Source organism: Pinus tabuliformis, chromosome 9, assembly GCF_031772625.1.
Source record: "Pinus tabuliformis cultivar Carrire ecotype Pingquan chromosome 9, CPIR1, whole genome shotgun sequence".
NCBI lineage: Eukaryota > Viridiplantae > Streptophyta > Pinopsida > Pinales > Pinaceae > Pinus > Pinus tabuliformis.
This window is the reverse complement of record NC_142307.1, coordinates 1,535,262,917-1,535,272,945: the sequence shown is the minus strand read 5'-3', so window position 1 is coordinate 1,535,272,945 and position 10,029 is coordinate 1,535,262,917. Positions and strand designations below refer to the sequence as shown.

The 10,029-nt window shown below is 37.5% G+C and overlaps 1 pseudogene; it reads left to right on the top strand.

Annotated features, from left to right (window-relative positions):
- Nucleotides 1-5,418: 5,418 nt before the first annotated feature.
- LOC149154474 (uncharacterized) lies at nt 5,419-7,725 on the top strand (annotated as a pseudogene).
- Nucleotides 7,726-10,029: the final 2,304 nt, after the last annotated feature.

The window sequence follows — 10,029 nt, the reverse complement described above, 5'->3', positions numbered from 1 at the left end:
TCATTATGGAGAGGTCTAAATGCGACTTTCATTATGTTGGTGCTGAAACACGGTTGTTTAGAGGATCCCAATGACTTTCAACCCATTGCTTTATGCAATGTAATTTACAAAATCATCTCCACGGTCATAGTCAAATGTTTAAAACCTCTACTCTCCAGTCTCATCTCGCCAGAACAAATGGGCTTCGTGGAAGTTAGGCAGACCGTGGATAGTATTCTTACAATTTGGGAAATTATAAACTCCCTAAAAGCTAAGAAGAAGCCTAGTATGTTGAGTAAATTGGATTTATCAAAAGCTTATGACCGTATTAGTTGGGATTACTTACTTAAGGTTTTAGATGCTTTCGGTTTTTCTTGGCAATGGATTTCCTGGATTTTCTCTCTCATATCCTCCCCTTTCTTTTCCATAATAATCAATGACTCACCATCTTCAACATTTAGGCCAACAAGGGGTTTAAGGCAAGGGGATCCTCTATCTCCTTTTCTTTTTATTCTGGCAATGGAAGGCCTAGGCAAATTCTTAAAGCAATCATGCTCTAAAGGAATTGTTAAAGGACTCAAATTGTTTGGACAATATTTATAACTAACGCATCAACAATTTGTTGATGATGTATGCCTATTTGGTTTACCTTCATTATGTGAAGTCAAAAGTTTTCAGAAAATCATGAAAATCTTTACTAAAGCTTCATGCACTATGATCAACAAAGAAAAAACCAGGGCTTTTTTCTACAATTGTAAGAATTCTGTTGCAAACCATTTGACTCGTGTACTAGGTTTTTGAAGGGTCACCTCCTAGTTACATATTTGGGAGTACCATTAGTCCTATACCCACAAAGAATTGTTTGTTGGAAGGATTTACTATTCTAAAATGTTGAACAAAATTCAAAACTAGACTTTTCGAGCACTAAATTTTGCAGGTAGGCTAGTTTTGACCAAATTGGTTCTACATGCCATTTCAGTGTATTAGATGAAAACTATGCCACCCCCCAAAGCTATAGAAGGCAAGCACAGAACAATTTAGCGAGAAGCTTTGTGGAGAGGTTTTGATAGAGCAAAGAGATGGATGCTAGTTGGCTGGGAGAAACTCATTTTATCGAAATATTCAGGTGGTTTAGGGTTTAAATACCCAGACATCATGAACATTGCGTTTGGAGCAAAATTATGGTGGTAGTGGGTTAAAGGAGGAGACCAATTATGGATACAAATCTAGCTTTGTAAATATTCCCATTTGTCTACACCGGAGGACAATTTGCGGAATATTACAACTATTGTTGGATCAAGGTTATGGAATTGGGCTCATAATAGTAGAGAAATGGGGCAAAGATATCTTTTTTGGGATGTGAAATATGGTGACAAGGCCAATTTTTGGGATGAAGCCTAGCAACAGATGCCAAGAATATATGGAAAAAATGAGCTACAAGGGATTAAAACCTAATTGGAAAACCTAGGTATGACTAAAGTTTCAGATTATTAGAAGCGCGATGCTAAAGCACCATTTTGGAGGACATTGAAACAACAAGTTGACTGGCCTCCATCCCCTCACGCACTCCCATGGGAATGACTTTATCAAGAGCTTCGCGAAAAAAGGATTCGTTATTCAAATGGAGTAGATGTACTATGTTGGGGGACATGCCAACATGGTCGCTTCGCAATTAATGAAGCATATCGAATCGGAGCAAGACATCAATATTTAAAGAAAGAGCATGTATGGAAGTGGATATGGTTGAGTCTCTGGTGGCCAATTTTTTTTGTCTTTTTTTTATGGCTAATAACTTGGAAACATCTTTTAACTTGGGATAAGATCTACAAGAGAGGGCTTGAAGTGCCTTCCTTTCGTTTTCTTTGTCGCGAAGTAGAGGAATCAACATGACACATCTTTTTTTCATGTCATTTTGCCACAGAGGTATAGGAACTTTTAATAAGCCTATTTGCTTGTCCGATTTCACATTTTCAAGATATGAATTCTGTAGTTAATTAACGGTCCACTATACATTTCAAGAACACAATTGTCAATAGAGCCTAGAATTTACTTTTTAGATTCATCTTATGGAACTTATGGAAGGAATGAAATAACCAGATTTTTAGATAGAAAAAGAAAAAAATTTGGTTTGATAAGAGAAAATATTTTTTCCAATTTACGGGAGACTATATTATCAAAAACATGGTCATTAATGGATTAGGAAGTTGATGAAACAGAAATAGTCATCCTTCGGAATTTGAATCACTGTTATTTTCCTCCCTCGATAAATTTTGTCAAATTATGTTTTGATGGTGCATCTAAGGGAATCCAAAACCTGTGGGTTTTGGGGGATTTTTAGAGATACTAAGTTAGCCCCTTTAAGGGTTTTCACTGTAGATTGTGGCATTGTAACTAACAACCTAGCTGAGTTCCTAACTGCAGAGAGAGGGCTCCAGATCATCGCCTGCCAAGGTTTTAAGTTAATCCAAATACATGGGGATTCCTACTCGCAATTCAATGCATTCGTCAATTATTAAACGACCAACCTATCTCCAAAATAATCCACAGTTGGAGATTAGAAGATGTAGTGGCCAATATTGCAGATCTATTGAAGAAATTTGAATATATCCTAGTTGAACACACAAAACGAGCAGAAAATGGAGTGGCAAAATACCTAGCAAACTTGGGTTATCGTTTTCTAGGGTTGGACATAGATAGGTCGTGGCCAATTTTAGAATGGGAAGAGGAGAAACAAGCATTAATGGTGTTACGTGAGAAGGACAAAAGCCTCCATGATGGAGGATCCTCGATGGGGGTGGGAACAAGCTCATAATGAAACGCTCGTTGGAATGTGTGATGGTACTTACATGTGTCTGCACGAGTTCCATATGTGGAAGCACACCATTAGGAGGATGGAACATCAATAATTGGTGACACTTCCTCATCAAAACGCAAGGGTAATGGGAGAGGGACATTACAAGATACTATTTTTGTTCATAGTCTCTAGTGCGTATCATACATTATTTGGTGGGGTTTCCACAATGGCTCTGACGCACTCAACCAGGGGAGAGAAGAATGCATGCTCTGAGCTCATTTATGGCTTGCTGCAACACAGAAGGAATGTCTTCCTTAACAAGTGTGCCACAATTAACACTTGTCTTATCTATGTCTTTCAATGGAAGATTAACGGTATATTGACCTCAAAACATTTCTCCTCCTCCAGTCGTTATAAATGTGTTAGATCAATCACAGGTTGGCGAGCATATGTCGTATTCTTTAGAGATGTTGAAAGGTTTTATGGTCATTGTGTTTTAGTTTATCATGTGATGATCTTCACTATGTGTTGGGTGTTTTGGAAGCCATTTCTTGGTACATTGAGATACACTTACCCAAAGGAGGGAATCGAGGTTTTAGGAGTTTACCGTTTCAAAGGCCTTCAAATGTTTGAAAGAGGCCAATGTTCTTCATCCTCTTTTTGCATAACACAACCTTAAGGTCCATCTTCGAGTTAGTGGTTGTGCTTCCTTCGTTAGCGCTCCAAGGCTCGAATTTTCCAGGTATCTCGTTCAATTGCCCAGTTTTGGTATGTGGGGTCTGGTATCCATGGAAATTTTCGTTATAGTTTTAATAGTATTTTTGACCATGGCTTTCTGAAGATGCAATGGAGAATTTTATGGCTTAATGTGCTTAATTTTGGGCCACATGGTTTAATGTTGGTGCCTGGTAACAAAGTTTGGTATGTAGTGGATAATTCTCTGCCTTTGTGTTATGTGGGTCATCTATTTGTGTCAAACTGTCGCCACCAATTTCTTTTGTTTGAGTGTGGTAATAAACCTTGGTATTTAGGCAAGGAGTTTCAGTGATTGTATTTTGTGGGTGCTTTTGTTGTCTCAAATTGTCTCCATGAGGTTAAAGAATTTGGTTCTCCATCTCTTTAAGATTGCATACTTCAAATTCCATTGCCATCTTTTGAATTGCTTTCCTGTCAGAAGCTATTGAAATCAGCCAAGGGTCATTGAAATTCAGAGTTGGTTTTTCTTCATATTTGGAGGATGATATAACCTTGCTTGGGTTTGTGTTCTGCAAGGGTTTCATTCTATTTGGGCGTTGTCTAGTACTTTGCTCTGTGGGTTATGGGGATGACATAGTCTCGTTTGGGAGCTCTCCAATTTATTGCTTTGTGAGTCAGTTTATAAGTCTCGGGGTCAGTCAAGTTAGTGCAAATCTTGCACACCTCGAAGTGACTATGCCATCTCATCCGAGAATGGCAAGCCAACAGGGAGGTGCTAATAGTAGCTCTATTTCTCAGCAAAAAAGTTTATTTGGATGGAATTCGGTGGCCAACTTGTTTGACTTGTTTGAGTGAATATGGTCTACGAACAGCCATGTGATATGTGCAGTTCAATTGTTGAACGTTTCTCAATTTGAAATCTTGAAGTTGTCTCAACTCCTAGACCGTTGAAGGTTTGAAATTTGAAATCTTGAAGTTTCTATTGCCTTTGTGTTCATCCTAGCACGGGTGATTTGATCACTTTTGTGAGATTTGAACACTTGTGGGGGTGAACCAGCCACTTTTATGAAATTCAAATCCCTGTGGGCCCTAGGGCCAAAGGCAATACAACTGCTAATAAAGATACATTGAAACTGTTGTATTGAGGCTTCTGTGATCCATATCAAGTTTACGAGAGATTCTTCGGTGTAAATCACATGATATTTCATTTGTCGACGCATTTCGAACCAACCAGTGTGGTTCATCGTCAGGACAAGTTGAATGAACAGATCAGGCTTTGCATGTTAAATAGATAGAGCAGAACCTCCAACGGCTATATTCAGGTAACGGCTATATTGATAACGGCTAGATTTGACCGGTTAGTTAGGACATGATAATAACCATTATTTAATTAGATAAGTTACCCCGGTTAGTTATAAGATGGACCCTTTTTATACACTCACCATTATAAAAATGCATTAAAAAATAAAATTATAACCTAAATTAATTTAATTTATAAAAATGCATTAAAAAATAAAATTATAACCTAAATTAATTTAATTCGATAGTTAGTTAACAAAGTTATTATATCTCAAAATTAGAGTAACTAAAAGTTAGTTAAAAAAGTTATTAAATGTATAAATAATAGAGCAATAGCTAGATATATTCTTATTAAAATATAAGTTAAAGGGCTGTTTCATACCCATATTTATAAATGAATATTAAAATAAATCAATTACAACTAGAATTAATTTTAAAATAAAAATTATTTATAAAAGTTAAATAAATATAGAGTAATTTAAAAGTATGATAAAGAGTAATTTAAATTATAATAATGATATTATAAATCTTTTGTTAAAATAAATAAATTAAAATAAAATAATTGAAATTTACTAATTGCCCGTCCAAGACAAGTTTCTCTAAAATGAAAAGTAACTTAATTATTATAAAGAGTGAGGGATTAATGTGTGATGTGTTTCAGTTTCTGCGTATAGGGCAGACTAGGCAGTTTTGAGAGTAAGTCGAAGCTTTTCATTTCTAGCTGTTAGGGTTCCAATATGCCGCGGTAAACTGTTAGGTTGAACTGAAGATTGTAACCACGCATTTCTGAAACCTTCCAGGAATTTGTGTACGGTAGCAGGGGTTCGAGGTTGAGGACCGTCGATCTGTTTTGGTTGTCCACTCCTGTTGGATAGAGGCTAATATCTTTCCTTTCACATTTTGAGGAATCCAATCAGGGTTTTGTCATCAAATTCAAAACCCCCTCAGAAGCAGCAAACAGATATCATTCAAAGGAAGGAAGGAGTACAAAGCGACTATAAATCAGAGGCAAGAGATTTGATCGAGAATATAAAGATAAATTTCAAGGAAGGAGTCCAAGCGATTATACATCAGAGGTAAGAGATTTGATCGAGATAGTTGTCAGACCTTTGTTTTGAGTGTTTATTTGTCTAAAACGCTGTAGAAATGGCCGAGGGTCCAATGGCCGATATGTTTACAGTACAGCAGACCGCGGGTCGAGTACTGTGCTGTATGTGCGGTATTTCCATGCCACCCAACGCAGCAAACATGTGTGTTAATTGTATACGAACCCAAGTGGATATCACAGAAGGTCTACAAAAACACGTAACAATCCTTCATTGCCCTGAATGTAATTCGTATTTACAGCCCCCCAAAACATGGATAAAAGCCCAATTAGAATCCAAGGAACTCTTAACATTTTGCATTAAGAGGCTCAAGAATTTGAACAAGGTTAGGCTTGTACATGCTGAATTCATATGGACCGAACCCCATTCTAAGAGAATCAAGGTCAAGTTGCGAATACAGAAGGAAGTGCTCAATGGGGCTATATTGGAACAGGCTTACGTTGTTGAATATGTTCAGCAAGATCATATGTGTGAACACTGTACAAGGGTTCAGTCCAACCCAGATCAGTACGTGGCTGTTGTGCAAGTCAGGCAGCATGTTAGCCACAGGAGAACGTTCTTCTATCTGGAACAGTTGATTCTCAAGCACGGTGCAGCTGCTCAGGCAGTCAATGTTAAACAAGTGCACGAGGGTGTTGATTTTTTCTTTGCTAATAGAAGTCATGCAGTTAGGTTTGTGAGCTTTTTGGGCAATGTGGTGCCTATTTTGAATCGCAATGACAAACAGCTTGTGTCTCAGGATTCAAAGAGCAATACATACAATTATAAGTACACTTTCTCTGTTCAGATCTGCCCTATTTGCAAGGAGGATTTGATTTGCCTCCCTCCAAAGGTTGCGGCAAACTTGGGTAACTTAGGTCCCCTTGTTCTGTGCACAAAAGTGAGTACCCATATTATGCTGCTTGACCCATTTACTTCGAGGCATGCTTTTATGGACGCGAATCAGTATTGGAGGGTTCCTTTTAAGCCTCTCCTTTCAAACCGGCAGTTGGCTGAATATATTGTATTGGATATTGAAGTTGAGATGGGTTTGACTACTGTGGGTGGTATCAAGTATTCATTGGCAGAGGCAAAGGTAGCCCGTGTTTCAGACTTTGGAAAGAATGACACTATTTTTACAGTGAAAACTCATCTGGGCCATCTTTTGAGTCCTGGTGACTATGCTCTTGGTTTTGATCTCTATGGTGCAAATACTAATGATGTGGATTTAGATAAATACAAAGGACTTAATCTTCCAGATGTGGTTTTGGTGAAGAAAAGTTACGAAGAGAAGCGCCAGAAGAAGCGGGGCAAGCCTAGGCCTTGGAAGCTTAAGACATTGCCCATGGAGGTTGAACCATCTTCCAGAGGCAGAATGGAGGATGCGAAGGAATGGGAGGACTATGAAAAGTTTTTGGATGAACTGGAGGAAGACCAGGAGATGCGATCCAAGATTGCATTGTACAGAAATGAAAATTATCAGCGAGCGGATACAGCGTCTATGACAGATGGTGAAGATGTTCCTTCTGTACCTTTGGATGAGCTTCTTGGTGATCTTACACTCGAGGATGATGAGCACGAAGATGAAGAAATGGAAGGCTAATTGTTAAAACACATTTCGGATGACCTCTTGTGTGACATTGCCAATTTTTTTATATTGTTAATCTTGTGGAAAATTTGCATCTTGCAAGAGTTAAATCTAGATTTAAGGCACGTGAGATTTTTTTTGCCGTGAAGACCCATGTAAGTATTTTAGTCTGTTTTTCGCTTTTATTATTTTCCTTCCCAGATAAGGGAACGAATTTCAGAATTCAAGAGTGTATGTTGTAGTCTCAGTTGAGACTTTAAATTTTAGAGTGATTATTACACTTAGCGTGGTTTCATGTTATTTGAATTTTCTACAAGCACCAGAAACTGACATTTTACAGAAAGTAATAACAGCCATGGCAACAGTCTAGTAGTATCTGGACTAGAAAATTAGAGCACTCTAGAAAAACTAGAAAGCTGCAATTTCTCAGAATTAATTATAGTGTTTAAAGATTTTCTTCAATTGAAAAGAGAGTGCGCCCAATTTTGCCATTAAGGTGAAATAATAAAGTGCGCCCAATTTTGCCATTAAGGTGATATAATAGTTTGGTCTGTGTTGATCATGTGTTTCAGTCCAAGTCAGGGATCCTATCCTCGTATGTTGATTGCAGTTGATGAGCAAATATGGAATATTTGTTCTAGTTTGTATTTATATTTGTGGAATTTGAATGGAGATTACACTCCAGACACTTTTTCCTGTAAGATGGAAAGCTTCCTATCGATTGTGAACATGCTGATGATTAAGATATTACGTGATCTTGGTTGGATGTTTTCATGTTGAAATGCCTTTTTCCCTCAGCAGCAATTGAGCCATGTAATCCACTTGATCATGGTTTCGGTCTTGACCATTTAGGAGCATCTTTCTTTGAAAAGATTGACTGTCACAGTGACAAACATCATCTTCTACAGTGTTTTTGAAATAATTTCCTATAACATTTTACATCATAGGATTCATCTATTATGTGTTAATCGTATGTTGAAATTGTTTTATATTCTATCTGCATTTACTGTCAATGTGATTAAGTTAATGTGATTGCTACTAGAAATAATTGAAAATTGTCATTGGGCTGATAGGAACATTGAAGTAAAATGTGCTAAGCATAGAACATACCATTGTTATATAAAATCAACACTCTTATACTTAGCTTATCAACCTTGATGATTTGTAATATGTGACTGCTTACTGGTCATTTGGTAACTAATCTCAATCGGATCAGAAGATATTTGTGCTGCAGATATGAATCATGATTGTTTTGGTGCATGTCTAACCAAATAGGATCAAATCTAGCTGCTGAGCATAAACTCTGCAGTATTCAAGGAAAATTTAGAATTGGACTGAGCGGCTTCTGGCAATCTGTAGCTCATTGTGCAAGGTTTGTTGAGTGGATCCAGTTGTGCAAACGAACGAGATAGTCTTGTTGTAGCATGAGACTTATTAGATTGGAAGATGCCACAAATTTGGGAATTTGCCATCTCTGTATTGTCAGTGGTACAATTTGTGTTTTTGGTGAACAGTAAACATCTCTTTCATCTGGTAAGTAATGGTTTGGACCTCATATTGAAATAACTAATAGAAAAAATCAACTTGTCCTGTACTATATCCCAATTTTCAAGTGACCTTAAAAATAAAGGTGAGACTCTAGCTGAGACATTGGAAAGCTAAAAGTAGTTAATTTTACCCAATACTGTGCGGTTACCAGATCATTTTTTTCTGTAAGATCTCTCAACTGAGTGAACAATTAGTAAAATTGTACAGAAGATGGAGCACTAGACTGAGGGCCCCCACTCAGCTTATATCTGCCTCGTGTAGTCAATTTTATTAAAGTGCTTAGCAACCCTAACCCATTGTAAAATTGTGACTGGTCATAATGGTAACTAACCCCAATCTGATCAGAAGAGATTTCTGCCACAAACATATGACTGGTTTGTACATGTCTATTCAAATAGCATCGAAACTGGTTGCTGAGCATAAACTCTGCAGTGTTCAAGGAATGCTTAGAACTGAAGTGAGCTGCGTCCGGCAATCTGAACTGATCTATAGGTTAGTTTTTCAGCAAACAGTAACCATCTCTTTCATCTGGTTAGAAATGATCTGACCTCTTATTGAGATAATTAATAAGGAAAATCAATTTGTCCAGTAATATATCCCAATTTTTGTGGCTCCAGGCCTGAAAAATAAGGATGAAACTCTAGCTCGGACATTGGAAAGCTAAAAGGAATTGACTTTAGCTGGGTAATGTATCGTTACCAGATCAAACTGTTTCAGTTAGATCTTCTCTCACCTGAACAAACAATTAGGAAATTGCACGGAAGTTGGAGTACTAGACTGATCCCCTACGAAGTCGGAGCACTAGATTGAGGGCCTTGGTAAACATAATTGCCTTGTATTACTTTGCTTGTTAAAGTGGTGTGCAACACTGACCATTTGCAATGTGTGACTGGTCATAATGGTAACTAACCTCAATCTGATCAGAAGAGATTTCTGCTGCAGAGATGACCAATTTTCATTGTTCAAGGAAAGTTTAGAACTGACTCAAGCTATGTCTGGCGATCTGTAGCTGATTGTGCAATGTTCATCCAATGGATTCA